This window comes from Vipera berus (genome assembly GCF_964194415.1).
Source record: "Vipera berus genome assembly, chromosome: 5".
Lineage (NCBI taxonomy): Eukaryota > Metazoa > Chordata > Lepidosauria > Squamata > Viperidae > Vipera > Vipera berus.
In genome coordinates this window covers 46,496,615-46,511,431 of record NC_138207.1, presented here as the reverse complement: position 1 = coordinate 46,511,431, position 14,817 = coordinate 46,496,615, and the positions used below count along the sequence as shown (strand labels likewise).

The following is a 14,817-nucleotide window of genomic DNA, read 5'->3' as shown; positions in this document are numbered from 1 at the left end:
GATATATTTCTTCTCGCACTCCGCTGTTATGGGTGTGCCGCCTCAGTCTCTAATGTACCTCACATTTGGTGCTACATTTAACAGAACTTCACAAGTTTTTATAAAAAATACCTTTACAGTCCATTAATATACTTGTCTAATCAGATTTTTAAAAATAACAAAAACAAAAGCAGGAAAAGGACCTTTCAGCACTTTTATTATTGCAGCTCTAGTCTTAATTTATCAGGTCTTCAAGTCTAAGGTACTGTTAAAAGTTTCAGTCCACAAAGGATTTATTGCTTTTAGGTCAGATGATTTTTATTGATAATAAATAACTCAGTCATATAATGTTCAGGAAACTTGTAGGCATACAGGTCTGATATTTTACATTTCAATAGACTATTTTAAAGACCATTTAGGGCTTTAAAATTTGGGATCTAAGTGTGGGAGGCTCAGTTAAGTTTCCTAAATGAAGAATAATTGTAGAACATTGTGTGGAACTTGGTTTGAGAGTATATCACTAGGGAAATGGGTAGGGATTTTTTTCTCCTTTTTATCTTCAGGGAATGAGCAGTATTTAGAATCTTTGACTGAAATTCAAACCTTTTTACCATGTAAATTTTAATATAAATTTACTGACATGCTTTTACATCAGAGGACTGAAAATGGATCTTAATGTTTAAGTTGTTGGATGGTATATTTGTTATACCATTAACTTTTTGAATGGTATATTTCTTAAATGAAGGGAGAATTTAAAAACAAACAAACTAGAATAGCATACCAGCATTAGTGATCTTAAGGGATTTTAATACGTTATAGGGAAAATACATTAAAAATCTAACCTTGAATTGCTAGTCTGTAATTAGGTGCATCCTACATTTAGTTGTTGGAAAGAAGGTCAGTGGCGGCTGTTGTATGCTCTAGCCTCAAAGAAAAAACCTGACAGATGGCAACTTCTCTTGCGTCCCATTAGGGGTAGAGATCTGTGGGACTTCTGTTTAAAGCAGCTAACTGCTGCTTAAACATGTATAAATATGTTTTGAGTGTTTGCTCATAACTTTCTAACCTCCACTCAGTCGTCGTCAAATGTTGGTATTTTATCAGTCCACAGTGTAAGTTTTAAACTAATGTGCTTAGGATTCCAGCTTGTACACACACTGTTTGAAAACCCTCAGGGACAGTTTACACACTACCCTCATTCAATTCAGGTACTTGTACACTATTCTTAAACCTAGCAGTGACTCGTGGGTTTTTTTGTTTTTGCTTTTTTTTAATGTGCTAATAGCACATCCTTGATGAATGTCAATTTAAACTCAGTTCAGGTATCCAGGTATAACTCAGCCAAACGGATTTTAAAGCTGCATATTACTCTCCAGCACGCAGTGCCTCAGACACGTAGTGGCATTCTGTATATTCAGTTATTACTACTGAGCAAGATCGCAGGGGGGGGTTCCTGATAATTATGTATTGTAAGAAATTTCTATATAGTATGTGTATTATGGTATATACATATATATTATATATGTAATCTTAAATACTTAAAAATGCCACTACCAAGCCAGCACAGCTAACATCAAATACATTCCTACTTGCCTCTGTACATAGAGCAGGGGCAGCTTCTCAGTCTAGCTGTGGTTTCTCCTTCATCTTAGGTACTTATAAGCTTGAGCACTGGCCCTTGGATGTCTGACCTCTACATTCTAGTTATGCAATGTCTCTAGGAATTCTGTGCACTGGCCACTGTGATGGAAGCCAATGGGTCAGACAGGCTTGAGTTTATTAGTAATCCTTCTGCCAAAGTTGATGTAATATGGCAAGTGTGTAATTTTTTTCAAATAATCAGCAGGAGCACATATATTGTGGAAACATATGACCATTTCCAAATTGTAGCCCTTTTCAGGCGTTTGACCTCTAGTTGCCATGCATTGATTATGAATGTATTGGCATTTCACAGATCTAATAATGGGTCTGTTGGTGAACATTAAAATTGGTGTGAGTAACATATTAGCTTAATTTACAACTGCTTGTACTGGCATCAAGTTCACTAACTATACACTAATGTTGCTTCTGCATTATTATTTGATGCTTTTACACTTTAGAAAGTTCTCTGCATGTAAAATATGGAAAAATGGCATTTTTACAGACCTCTAAAAGTATAAGTGTCATGGAAAAATAAAGCAGGAACCCCCTTTTTAATCTATGGACCTCATTTCAATATACTGTTTACAGTTTGACGGAATTGTATAAGTTAATATTTCTCTTGTACTGTAGCTTGTATTTATTTACAGATTTTTTGTACTGTGTGATTTGAACTTTTTTTTGTTCCTTGCTATGATCAACATTTTATGTAGTAGAGCACTTATGATCACAAATTAAGGTTTTTGGTTTGATTGCACTACATTTAATTTTTAATGCAGTTCTGATTTTTTGACTGGACTTAATAAGCTGTGTCTTAATATATGTGATAAGTACTTATAAAATTTTAATTCATGTGGTTCTCTCTCTCTCTTTTCATTGTATGTCAAAATGCTGATTCTATTGTGCATGTATAAGGGTTAAACAACCCTCTTGTATTTGGCCATGTCATTTTGGAAACACATTCCCAGCTGTAATATGTATGGTAGTTTTCACTGGATGCTAGACTTTTCAGAACCACTATTCTTCTAATAAATTTTGTTGTGAAAACCTGAATGTCTTAAAGCACTGCTTTCTAAAGTGTCTTTAAATAATAATAATAATAATAGTACTGCTTTTCATGATGTATTTGTCTAATGGTTTATTGAAGTAGATTGATGTGCTTCAATGAGCTGAAGCCACAAATGTATTTGAAAGTCAAACAGATGCCTATGAATGCATCTGCTCTTGCAGCAAAACGTTTACATCAGTTTTAGAAACGGGGGTGGGGGGTCTTATATGAATTGACTGAATACAATTCTTCCCTCAGAGAAGAACTGAATTATAAATAATATTTGGTGAGGAACGTCACAAGATTTGCCTATCATTTTCATGTATAGTATTCCTTCTGAATATTCTTTCAGTGCACTGCTGCACTGTGAGCTTTTCTAGGATCTCTAGATGTGATAAACCTCAGACTTTATCATCTGCAATTATGTTCAAAAGGAACTGTCACTACATGAAAACAATGGATGAATTTATATCTATCTTATTTTATCAGAAATATATCCCTAAAATCAAATGGAATTTTTGCTAATTATTGTGCTTAATGTTAGAATTATATTTGCCAACAATCCTGTGTTTATATGCAAGACAAGAATAAAGTATAATCTGGTACAGTTAAAAATTAAAATTCCTGCTCTTTTTAAAACAACTTTTTCATTCTGTTCTTCGCACAAGGTGATTCACTGTATTCACCCAATAATGTCATATTATTTCTATAATTATACCTGTCTCATTTTGGCAGCTTGCACAGTTCTCAAGTTATGTATAGATCATTTTTTGATTCTAGCTTTATCTCTGCTATAGAGTTTTTAACACAATGTTCAATTCTCATTAATTTATTTTAAATACCATAGGGTATAATAACTGGGTTTTAAACAACAAAGCTCCTGTTTCAAATGATGTTTTTATTTATGAAAATTAAAATTATGAATAATATAAATTAACTTGTTAAAATAAGTAGGTCTGGGTTCATGTGCATAGGCAGCCAGGGATGATTATATTTTCCTATCTTTGTAATGGTAAAAGAACAGGAACATTACTGGAATGAAAAAATCCCCCCCCCTCTTTTTTTCCAGTGTATCCCATAAAGCAGAGATATAGTCTACATTAATCAACAAGCAGTTCCTGTTTGAGAATGGAATGGGTCAAACTGTACAGTAGGAGGCTGGGCTGGACCCTGCATTTTAGAGTTGTCTTTGCTTTTTTTTTTAAACCCCGGTTAAGTACATGCCACTTACATAATCTTCCGCACTCAGTTTAAAGGAAACCAGTTTTTCCTTTCACACCATTTTCTTGGATGCTTGATTGCTATTTTCCAAGTATCAGAACTGCTACCTTCCAAATGCCTTACAGCTAGTTCACAGGAATTGGGCTAAATCAGTTAAATAACATCCCTGCCAGATAAGGCATTCAGTAGGATTTTTAGAGAATTCTAATATCCTCTAATATCCAGACCCTAATAGCATCATTAAAGTGCCACAGAACTTTGCAATTTTAGGTAGATGCTTTTTAATAGGTTTTGAAATTGCATGTTCAATGCAGTAGCAGAGTTAGGTATACATATCCTCCTGGATTCACGGCTCAATTTTGAAGACCATATAGGAGCCGTGACCAGGGGGGCTTTTGCCCAGGTTCGCCTGGTGCGCCAGTTGCGACCCTACTTGGACCGAGATGCCCTACGCACAGTCACTCATGCGCTTGTGACCTCCCGTTTAGACTACTGCAACGCTCTCTACATGGGGCTGCCCTTGAGGACCACCCGGAGGCTTCAGCTGGTGCAAAATGCAGCCGCGCGAGTCGTGATGGGGGTCTCCCGATACTCCCATGTAACACCTCTACTCCGCAAGCTGCATTGGCTTCCGGTTGCCCTTCGGGTGAGATTCAAGGTGCTGGTGATGACCTATAAAGCCCTAAATGGCGAGGGTCCGGGATATTTCAGGGAACACCTGCTGCCAGCATCAAGCTCCCTTCGTCCAGTGCGCTCCCACAGGGAGGGTCTTCTCAGGGTGCCACCGGTTAAAGATTGCTGGCGGGTAACACCCAGGAGTAGGGCCTTCTCAGTGGGTGCACCTGCCCTGTGGAACCAGCTGCCTGTGGAGCTTAGGACTGCCCCCAACCTCTGTTCATTCCGCCGGGACCTGAAGACCTGGCTCTTCGAGCTCTCTGGCCCAGGCTGAGAATTTTAATTTTAATTTTAATTGGGTTTTTACTGTTCTCAGGGTTTTATTTAATCTTTTTTAATTGTTTTAACGTTTGTATTGACTCTTTTTTAAATGCCCTGTAAACCGCCCTGAGTCCTTCGGGAAAGGGCGGTATATAAATCTAAATAAATAAATAAATACATCACTGGTCTCTTCCATATCTACATTTAATATATTTATTACAATACCAATTCTCTTCATACTTCCCATCCTTTGCTGAATATAATAGCTTTTTCAGACTGAGTTCTATCTCATCTCTTTAAACAGATCACTACAATATTTAACCACTACAATATTTAATAGAATTTTCTATTTAAACAATAAAATAAAATGGAATATAGCCATATTTTCTTAAATTTGAATTCTTGTTTGAAAATGAGCTCTAGTGACCAGCCATTGATTAAGAATGACTTTTCTGTTAGGTAGGGTTTTTTTTTAACTAACACTGGGCTAAAATTATCTATTGTAATGCCAGTACAAATATGTGTAGAGTATTTCTTCAGTTATCTCTTTTCTTTTGTCTCACGTATATTAATGAGGTCATCTTGATCTTACCTGTTTTAGTCTAGATATAAAGATTTCACGGTTCATTTCCTATGCTTGGAAGTGGCACAGTGAGCTATATAAAGCTTGTATGATTTGTAAGCAATCCAGGAGGTGAAACCCTATTTACAGAACTCTTTGGAAATGATTTAGGAACTTTTAGGAACCAGAAACATCACAAAATCACACTAGGGGATGATACATAGAAAGTTCGGTTCAAATTAGGAATTGCCTTACATAACCAAGAGTGTTTCTAACATAGTATTTTATGGAAACATCATGTGCTGCTTTTCTACTCAATCTCCTGCTTCTGGAATATTGTGGTTAATTAATCTCAACTGAAGTTTTGATACTGTAATTAATTATGTTGTGATCCTGTATGGAGTATTTGTCTTTTATCAATCTCTACTGCAGAAGAAACATAAATCTTAGCAAGAAAATATGCTTACCTCTTTGAATAAATTTGTACGTCCATTAGACAAAAGCCATGATTTCCAAAATGCCCATTCATAGACTCAAGATTAAAAGAGTAATCCTGTGCTGCTGCAGCATAATCAAAACCTGAATGAATCAGATACAGTTCCCCCCCAAAACCTGATCGAGATTATTTGTTGAAATAATAATTAGGGTGTGTTTGTTATGCTGCTTGTGTTCAAACATATAGAATCAAAAGAACACATATGTAGCAAACACTAAAGGGGATGAAATCTTCAGAATCCCACCTTTCTATTATACTTATCAGTCTGTATTGAAACATGTTTTTGGCTAAATATCTGTCAGGCTCTGTGAATCACCAAATATTGGAGCCATTCCTCCACCTCCACCAAATGAAATAGAGTTTTGAATTAGTTTCTTTCCCCAAAGCTTTTTCTTTTATTTTTAGTTCTTTTCAGTAAAGCATTTCTCATGCTCTTCCAGGTGCTATTAAAACTCTTGGGAGTTTTTAATTCTGAACACTTTTTTACATAGATACATATTCCCGTTGAATTTTAAAAGGATTTAATTTCTTACTCCCCATATGAGTTGGTAAGTAAATTCTAAGTGAGAGTAGTAGTACTGTTTGAAGCATAATAGGGACAGTAGCCATTTTCTTTTATGATTTATATGCTATTGAATGCAATATTAATATTGGTATTAGCTAACCTTAGTAAATGTAGTTTCCCTGAAGAACATGTATATAAACCCAAATAATGTAATAATTATTAGACGTTTTTACACCTCTTGCCTTTTGCACAATAGCACATACCTTTGAGACGGTTCGATGTATTGACAAACTCCAAGCTTGCCAACTGTTCCAGATATTTTTCCTACCAAATGCAGTGCAATTTAACAATAATTGATGTATATTTCACTGATATATCTCACTATTCTTCATGATTACATGTGAGAGAAACAGAAAAAAGGTAGGTAATAGTATTAAAAACACAACTTCATTTTTCCTTCTCCCAACTAATGTGCTACTTACAGAATCACTCCTTTTCATGCACTGCATTGCAGTGGGATCTTTGCATATTTCTATCAACATAATATGGGTGTTAAGTCAAGGCTTCTTCTGAAGGAATTACTTTTCAGTTATGCTCTATCAGTTGAATAAGGAGCATTGTACTTGTGTCTTCTGGGAGCTTTATTTCAATTGTATACTAATACATTATTTTTGAACAAGTGTTAATTATTGCACATCAATATTATTGAATTTAATTAGTATCAAATGACACTGCTTCTCAAAACAATGCTTACATGGTGCATTTTCTGAAATAATTGAGAAAAATCCAAGTATTGGCCCACAGATGCCATTGATTCCCATTGTTTTTGTTTTAATTCATAAGTGATCACTTGCGCTGTTGTAGCTGATGCAGGGGTATCTTAAAGGAATACATCAGTCTAGATTAGGTCTTCATATATCAGCTCTGTATGATCTGACCTGTAGACAAAAATGTGAATTCTCACTCAGGTCCTGTTGTGCTACCTCAATATGGCAGAGAAGAGGGTGTTCCTATGAGGGATGAATGAAGTATGTAATCACAACAGAGTCACTTAAGGGGTAAAGGTTCATGCCAGCTGCCTACTTAAAGCAAGCAGGCACTTTATTGGTTGATTTATATCCTATTGATCTTTTGTCTTATACTGTGTTTTTATGGTTTATTATATTGTGAGTCACCCAATCTTGATTTGGAGACTGGTAGTGCCTATATTGAATTAAATATATAAATAAATACATAACTAAATATGTCTATACCTACAAATATCAGCCCCTTCATGGATTACTGCCTTGTCGTGGCGAAGGGGCTTGCGTAATTCAATGAAGCTATGAGCTATGCCGTGGAGGGCCACCCAAGACGGAAAGGTCATAGCAGAGAGTTCTGACAAAACGTGATCCACTGGAGAAGGAAATGGCAACCCACTCCAGTATCTTTGCCATGAAAACCCTATGGACAGTACCAAAAGGCAATACGATATGACGCTGGAAGATGAGCCCCTCAGGTCAGAAGGCGTCCAATATGCTACTGGGGAAGAGCAGAGGGCTAGTACTAGTAGTGCCAGAAAGAATGAAGCGACTGGGCCAAAGCCGAAAGGACGCTCAGCTGTGGATGTGTCTGGTGGTGAAAGGAACGTCCGATGCTGTAAAGATTTTTTCTCCATAGGAACCTGGAATGTAAGATCCATGAATCAAGGAAAGCTGGACGTGGTCAAACAAGAGATGACAAGACTGAACATCGACATCTTAGGAAACAGCGAACTAAAATGGACAGGAATGGGTGAATTTAATTCAGATGACCATCAGGTATACTACTGCGGGCAAGAATCCCTCAGAAGAAATGAAGCAGCCTTCATAGTCAATAAAAGAGTAGGAAAAGCAATACTGAAATACAATCCGCAAAATGACAGAATGATCTCAGTTCGAATCCAAGGCAATCCATTCAATATCAAAGTCTATGCCCCAACCACCAATGCTGAAGAGGATGAAATTGACCGGTTCTGTGAAGCCCTACAGCACCTTATAGAACTAACACCAAAAAATGATGTCCTTATCATCATGGGGGATTGGAGTGCTAAAGTAGGAAGCCAAAAGATAACCGGAATAACAGGCAAGTTTGGCCTTGGGGTACAAAATGAAGCAGGGCACAGGCTGATAGAATTTTGTCAAAAGAATACGATGGTCATATCAAACACTCTTTTCCAACAACCCAAGAGACGGCGCTACACATGGACATCACCAGACGGTCAACACAGAAATCAGATTGACTATATGCTCTGCAGCCAAAGATGGAGAAGCTCTATACAGTCAGTAAAAACAAGACCAGGAGCTGACTGTGGCTCAGACCATGAGCTTCTCATTGCAAAGTTTAGGCTGAAGAAAGTAGGGAAACTGAAGAAAGTAGGGAAAAACACTAGGCCACTCAGGTATGAATTAAATCATATCCCTGTTGAATATACAGTAGAGGTGACAAATAGATTTAAGGAGTTAGATCTGATAGACAGAGTGCCTGAAGAACTATGGACAGAGGTTCGCAACATTGTACAACAGGTAGCAACCAAAACCATCCCAAAGAAAAAGAAATGCAAGAAAGCAAAATGGCTGTCTGAGGAAGCTTTGCAAATAGCTGAGGAAAGGAGGGAAGCGAAAGGCAAGGGAGAAAAAGAAAGATATGCCCAATTGAATGCAGAATTCCAGAGAATAGCTAGAAGAGATAATAATACCTTCTTAAATAAACAGTGCAAAGAAATAGAAGAAAACAATAGAATAGGGAGGACCAGAGATCTTTTCAAGAAAATTGGAGCGATGAAGGGAACGTTTAATGCAAAAATGGGCATGATAAAGGACCAAAATGGCAGGGACCTAACAGGGGCAGTAGAGATTAAGAAGAGGTGGCAAAATTACACAGTAGAACTATACAAGAATGAGCTTAACGTCCCTGATAATCACAATGAGGTGGTCACTGACCTCGAGCCAGACATCCTAGAATGTGAAGTGAAGTGGGCCTTAGAAAAGCTGAGCAACAACAAAGCTAGTGGAGATGACAGTATTCCAGCTGAGCTATTCAAAATCTTAGAAGACGATGCAGTAAAAGTGCTACACTCAATTTGCCAGCAAATTTGGAAAACTCAACAGTGGCCACAGTATTGGAAAAGATCAGTTTACATTCCAATTCCAAAGAAAGGCAGTGCCAAAGAATGTTCAAACTATCGCACCATTGCACTCATTTCTCATGCTAGTAAAGTTATGCTTAAAATCCTACAAGCTAGACTCCAGCAGTATGTGGATCGAGAACTACCAGAAGTACAGGCAGGATTTTGAAGAGGCAGAGGAACTAGAGATCAAATTGCCAACATACGCTGGATCATGGAGAAAGCTAGAGAGTTCCAGAAAAACATCTACTTCTGCTTCATTGACTATGCTAAAGCCTTTGATTGTGTGGATCATAACAAACTGTGACAAGTTCTTAAAGAGATGGGCGTACCAGACCATCTTATTTGTCTCTTGAGAAACCTATATGTGGGCAAAGAAGCAACAGTGAGAACTGGACACGGAACCACTGACTGGTTCAAAATTGGGCATTGAGTCCGGCAAGGCTGTATACTGTCGCCCTGCCTATTTAACTTATATGCAGAGCACATCATGAGAAAGGCAGGGCTAGATGAATCAAAAGTTGGAATTAAGATTGCCGGAAGAAATAACAACCTAAGATATGCAGATGATACCACTCTAATGGCAGAAAGTGAAGAGGAACTAAAGAGCCTCTTGTTGCGGGTGAAGAAGGAGAGTGCAAAACTTGGGTTGAAACATTAAAAAAACCAAGATCATGGCATCCGGCCCCCTCATTTCCTGGCAAATAGATGGGGAAGAAATAGAGGTAGTGACAGATTTTATTTTCCTGGGCTCCAAGATCACTGCAGATGGGGACTGTAGCCAAGAAATTAAAAGACGCTTGCTCCTCAGGAGGAAAGCCATGGCAAATCTAGACAGCACACTAAAAAGCAGAGACATCACCCTGTCAACAAAAGTGCGTATAGTCAAGGCTATGGTCTTCCCAGTTGCAATGTATGGCAGTGAAAGTTGGACCATAAGAAAGGCTGAGCGCCAAAGAATTGAGGCCTTTGAAGTATGGTGCTGGAGAAGACTCCTGCGAGTCCCTTGGACTGCAAGGCGATCAAACCGGTCAGTCCTAAAGGAGATCAACCCTGACTGCTCTTTAGAAGGCCAGATCCTAAAGCTAAAACTCAAATACTTTGGCCACCTAATGAGAAGGAAGGACTCACTGGAGAAGAGCCTAATGCTGGGAAAGATTGAGGGCAAGAGAAGAAGGGGACGACAGAGAATGAGGTGGCTGGATGGAGTCACTGAAGCAGTAGGTGTGAGCTTAAATGGACTCCAGAAGATGGTAGAGGACAGGAAGGCCTGGAGGAACGTTGTCCATGGGGTCACGATGGGTCGGACATGACTTCGCAGCTAACAACAACAACAACTATCAGAATTGTGTTATATAAACATTATAGTATTAATAAACACTGTACAGTCATGTCTGATTCTAGGGGGCGGTGCTCATCTCCGTTTCTTAGTTGAGGCAGCCAGCATTGTCCAAAGACCCTTTCATGGTTATGGGGCCAGCATGACTACATGCTGAGGTGCATGGAACACAGTTACCTTCCACCAAAGTGGTACCTATTTCTCTACTTGCATTGGCATGCTTTCAAATTGCTAGGTTGGCAGGAACTTGGTCAAGTAACAGGAGCTCACTATGTCACATGGTGCTTGAGTCTCGAACAAGCTCTGCATCTTTAACCACTCAGCCATCGCACCCATTGAGTATTAATAATCTTTAGTTAATACTGAATAAATACCACAATATCAAAATAATATAATGTATTATGTGTCTCATAAGTTTAAAAAGATTCAATTGTCAACTTTATTAAAAAAAAATTAAAAGCCAAAAGAATTGTTCAGGCAGTACTTTTTACTGTTACATTTTGTGGAAAATTGGACTTTGAGAAACAAGATAGCAAGAACATTGATCCTTTGCTAGCTGTTGAAGAAGACTCCTAGAAAATACCATAGATTGGCAAGAAAACAAACACATGGATCATAGAACAAACTGATCCAGAGTTCTCATCTGAAGCACAAATGATCAGGATCAAATTAATCATGTTCTGAACATATGTTGTTAATTATGGGTTCATTGCATAGCCACCCAGATGTTCAGACTATTTGGTATTTTTATCCACCTGTTGAACTGGGATAGGTATATGTTGTTCGATGGTGTTAATGGAACGGAAGCTATTCCGAGTAAAACTGCCTTTTGCAATTATTGTTTATTATTTCTGGCCTTAACTCTGGGAAAGATAGAAGGAATGAGAAAAAGAGGACAACCAGCAGCAAGGTGGATGGGGTTCAATTACAGCAATGAAGGTTGCCTCATTGAAAGACTTGAAGGGGGCAGATCATCCTGCAGAAAATCTATCTATGGCTGCTAAGATTCAACACCAACTTTATGGCATGCAATCAATCAAAGTGTTAACCAGAATTGCCTTACTATATGTACTTTTGCAGCACACAGTGCTTAGTCTCTCTCGGCTTAAATTGTTATCGTGCAATAATGTTGAAGATTTTACAAGCAGTATTTTTTTACTTAAAGCTTTTTATGAATTTATCCACTTGTAGACTCTTATTTATGATTTGTGTTATATAGATGCTATATGCTGTTATGGTTTTATCCATGGAGCCAGCTTGCAAGGAAGTGGTGTTTGTACTACCCTAAGGGGAGAAAATAGGAAAGCTTCCAGTGTCCTTGATGAGCATGAAAATTAGCTGGACCATTGTTCAAAGCCCTTGAAAAGGAAGCAGTACGTGGGTTAATGTTTCAGAATGATAACCCTCCCCTAGTTTTGAAGGGATGGACTGAATAATAATGTTTTTCAATTAGCCACAAGAAGGCTGTTAGATGCGTCACAGCTGGTGATTCAAATGTTGTATGGAAAAAGAGGGGAAAAGCAGAACACTCCAGAATGAATGTTCACTCAGGTACATGTGCATTTAGTTTAGAGAGAGTTACCCATCTGAATTGAGTTAGATGCAGGTAGAATAGAAGAAGGCTTTTTTTAATAAAACATCTTAAAACCTCTATTTTGGAGGCATGGTACAATAATGATTAGCTGTGTCCTTGAAAATAAAGCCAGCAACTTCGTAAGGAAATTTCAGAATCTTTACAGTAAACAAAATACATTTGATTCTCTTCCCTTCCAATCCTGGAGAACTATCCCTGTTTACATTTGGCACTAGATAGACAACTTACCCCTTTTTCTTCTTATGTGCTCTCTGGTTTCCATAGCATACTTAGAAGTCCTTTTCAATTCCACCGTTTGGCAATCAATCCATTTTAGGAAGATGAGGCATATAGCAAGCTATAGCCAAGGAATATACTTTCGATACATCGATCAGCCTTCTTGAAAAGTAAAATAAAAATCACTTACATAATTAATGCTCCTGTTCTTTTCTTAATAGTAATTTTGTTGAACATTACAATTTGAAAGATAAAAGCTTATACAAATTAAGAAAAATAAAATAGAAAAACTAGAATGTGCAAAATAAAAAAATAAAATAAAAATATAGTAAAGAAAAAAAAGAAATATATATATAAAGAAATGACTGTCTCTTCATTACAATGAATATACACAATTGTTCCTTGTTATCTTCCCTTAAAATACAACAGGTGATTTCTTCCCATATCTCATCTCTATAAACAAATCCTTAAAACCTCATGGTACAGTCCTAACCAGTGAAAACCACATAAAATAGATAACCACATATCTATTTTAATTTTGATCAAATAAAGCAACTTTGTATTTCTTCCCTTTACTTTTTAATAATCGTGAACTATAACCTCCTCAAATAATGTCCTAAAACTTAATTTTTGTTGCCCCATTAGTTTAAATAGGAGGAAGCTGTAACTCCAGCAGGGTGCTGGGGCTGCCTCTGCAAATCAGCTAGACTTCTGTAAAGCATAAGACAGAAGGGAAATAAATAAATCTGAATTGGTATATAAAAATCTAGGGGTGGGAGATACAAGCTTATAGCTTATTTTTTTTATAGAACTATAATTGTGATGTTTAAAATGATCTGAAAGGAACAGAAACACGTAGCCTTGAACTTTTGTTCTACTGCTGCTTCTTACATACCTGTAAACTTGTAATCTGAAACTGATTTTCCAGTGAAATAAACAAAGATGAAAAGGTTAAATATATTGAATAGTGAGAAACTTGGGTTGAAGTGGGCTTTTGTGTGTGGATATACAGCAGTTCTGCTATTCTGGTAAGGAACATTTACTGTGTCTCCTTTCCTTGCCTGTAACTGGTAGAGAATCATACTCCTAGATTTTATTAAGCAAGACAAAAAATAAGCATGTACCAAGTGAAAAGGTTTTTGGTGATTGTGTAACCATGAGCTAAATTGACTGTATTTAACCTTAAAAATTCTATTCCAGTGAATAAATTCTCCAAAACATCCAAAGTGAAACTTGCTATTGTTTTTAACTTCAGCTACATCTTTGGTTTCCATCCTAAAACATTTTGCCACGGTACGGATTTTTTGCAGTGCCTTTATTATCATCTGTGTGCATCTTTCAGATCAAAATCGGGGGGGGGGGGAATTGAAGTGTGGATGTAGATATTTGTACTCCCATTCTAACTGAAAACATAAAATCAATCTGTGGCAGCTCTGTTTTTCCACCAGTGTTTCAACATTTTACTATGCAGACAGTTTCACAGTACAGCAAATTCTGAAACGCATTAATTGTAGCACTATGACAGTTGCATGGCAACAGTTCTGTTTGTAGAAATCATAGCTTCGCTCTTGATATTTTATTATATGCTTGTCGACAAAAATAGATTATTTATTTATTTATTCTGCTTGTACACTGCCAAATCAACACAGACTCATGGTGGTTTTTCAAAAGAGTTAAGAAAAAGCATCTATAGCAATAATACACTGTAACTATAAATAAACTATTAATCATAATAAAATATTCATGGAACACTTTTTGGAGGTTTCCAGAATATTAGAAGAGAGAGAATAAAGTTTAATTCTAATTAAAAACAACTAATTATTAGTCAAAATTACATGAAAATTAATTATAATGCTAATGAAATAAAATCTTACAAAAGATTTTTTTTTTGAGTGGGATGCCTTTGAGTCAATGTTGGCTCCTGGCAACTACCTGGACAAGTCCCTTGGCAAGGTTTCTACATAAATAGACAGAAACCAGAAAAAAAATTCAGGCATAATGTTAATATTGTTTGGGATTTTGTGTTATCTACTTGCTCAATTACAGTAGAATTTAAAGATACTGTCTTTCCGAATTGTGACAGAAAAGAGAATTGTAACTATTTACACTGTGAGTTTTGTTCCTGAATTTTGTACTAT

General features: G+C 37.0%; 1 protein-coding gene across 4 annotated transcripts in view; it reads left to right on the top strand.

Moving 5' to 3' along the window:
- The window catches only part of LCOR (ligand dependent nuclear receptor corepressor), a 70,558-nt gene that overhangs the window by 50,953 nt on the left and 4,788 nt on the right, over positions 1-14,817 (top strand). The window lies entirely within an intron of this gene.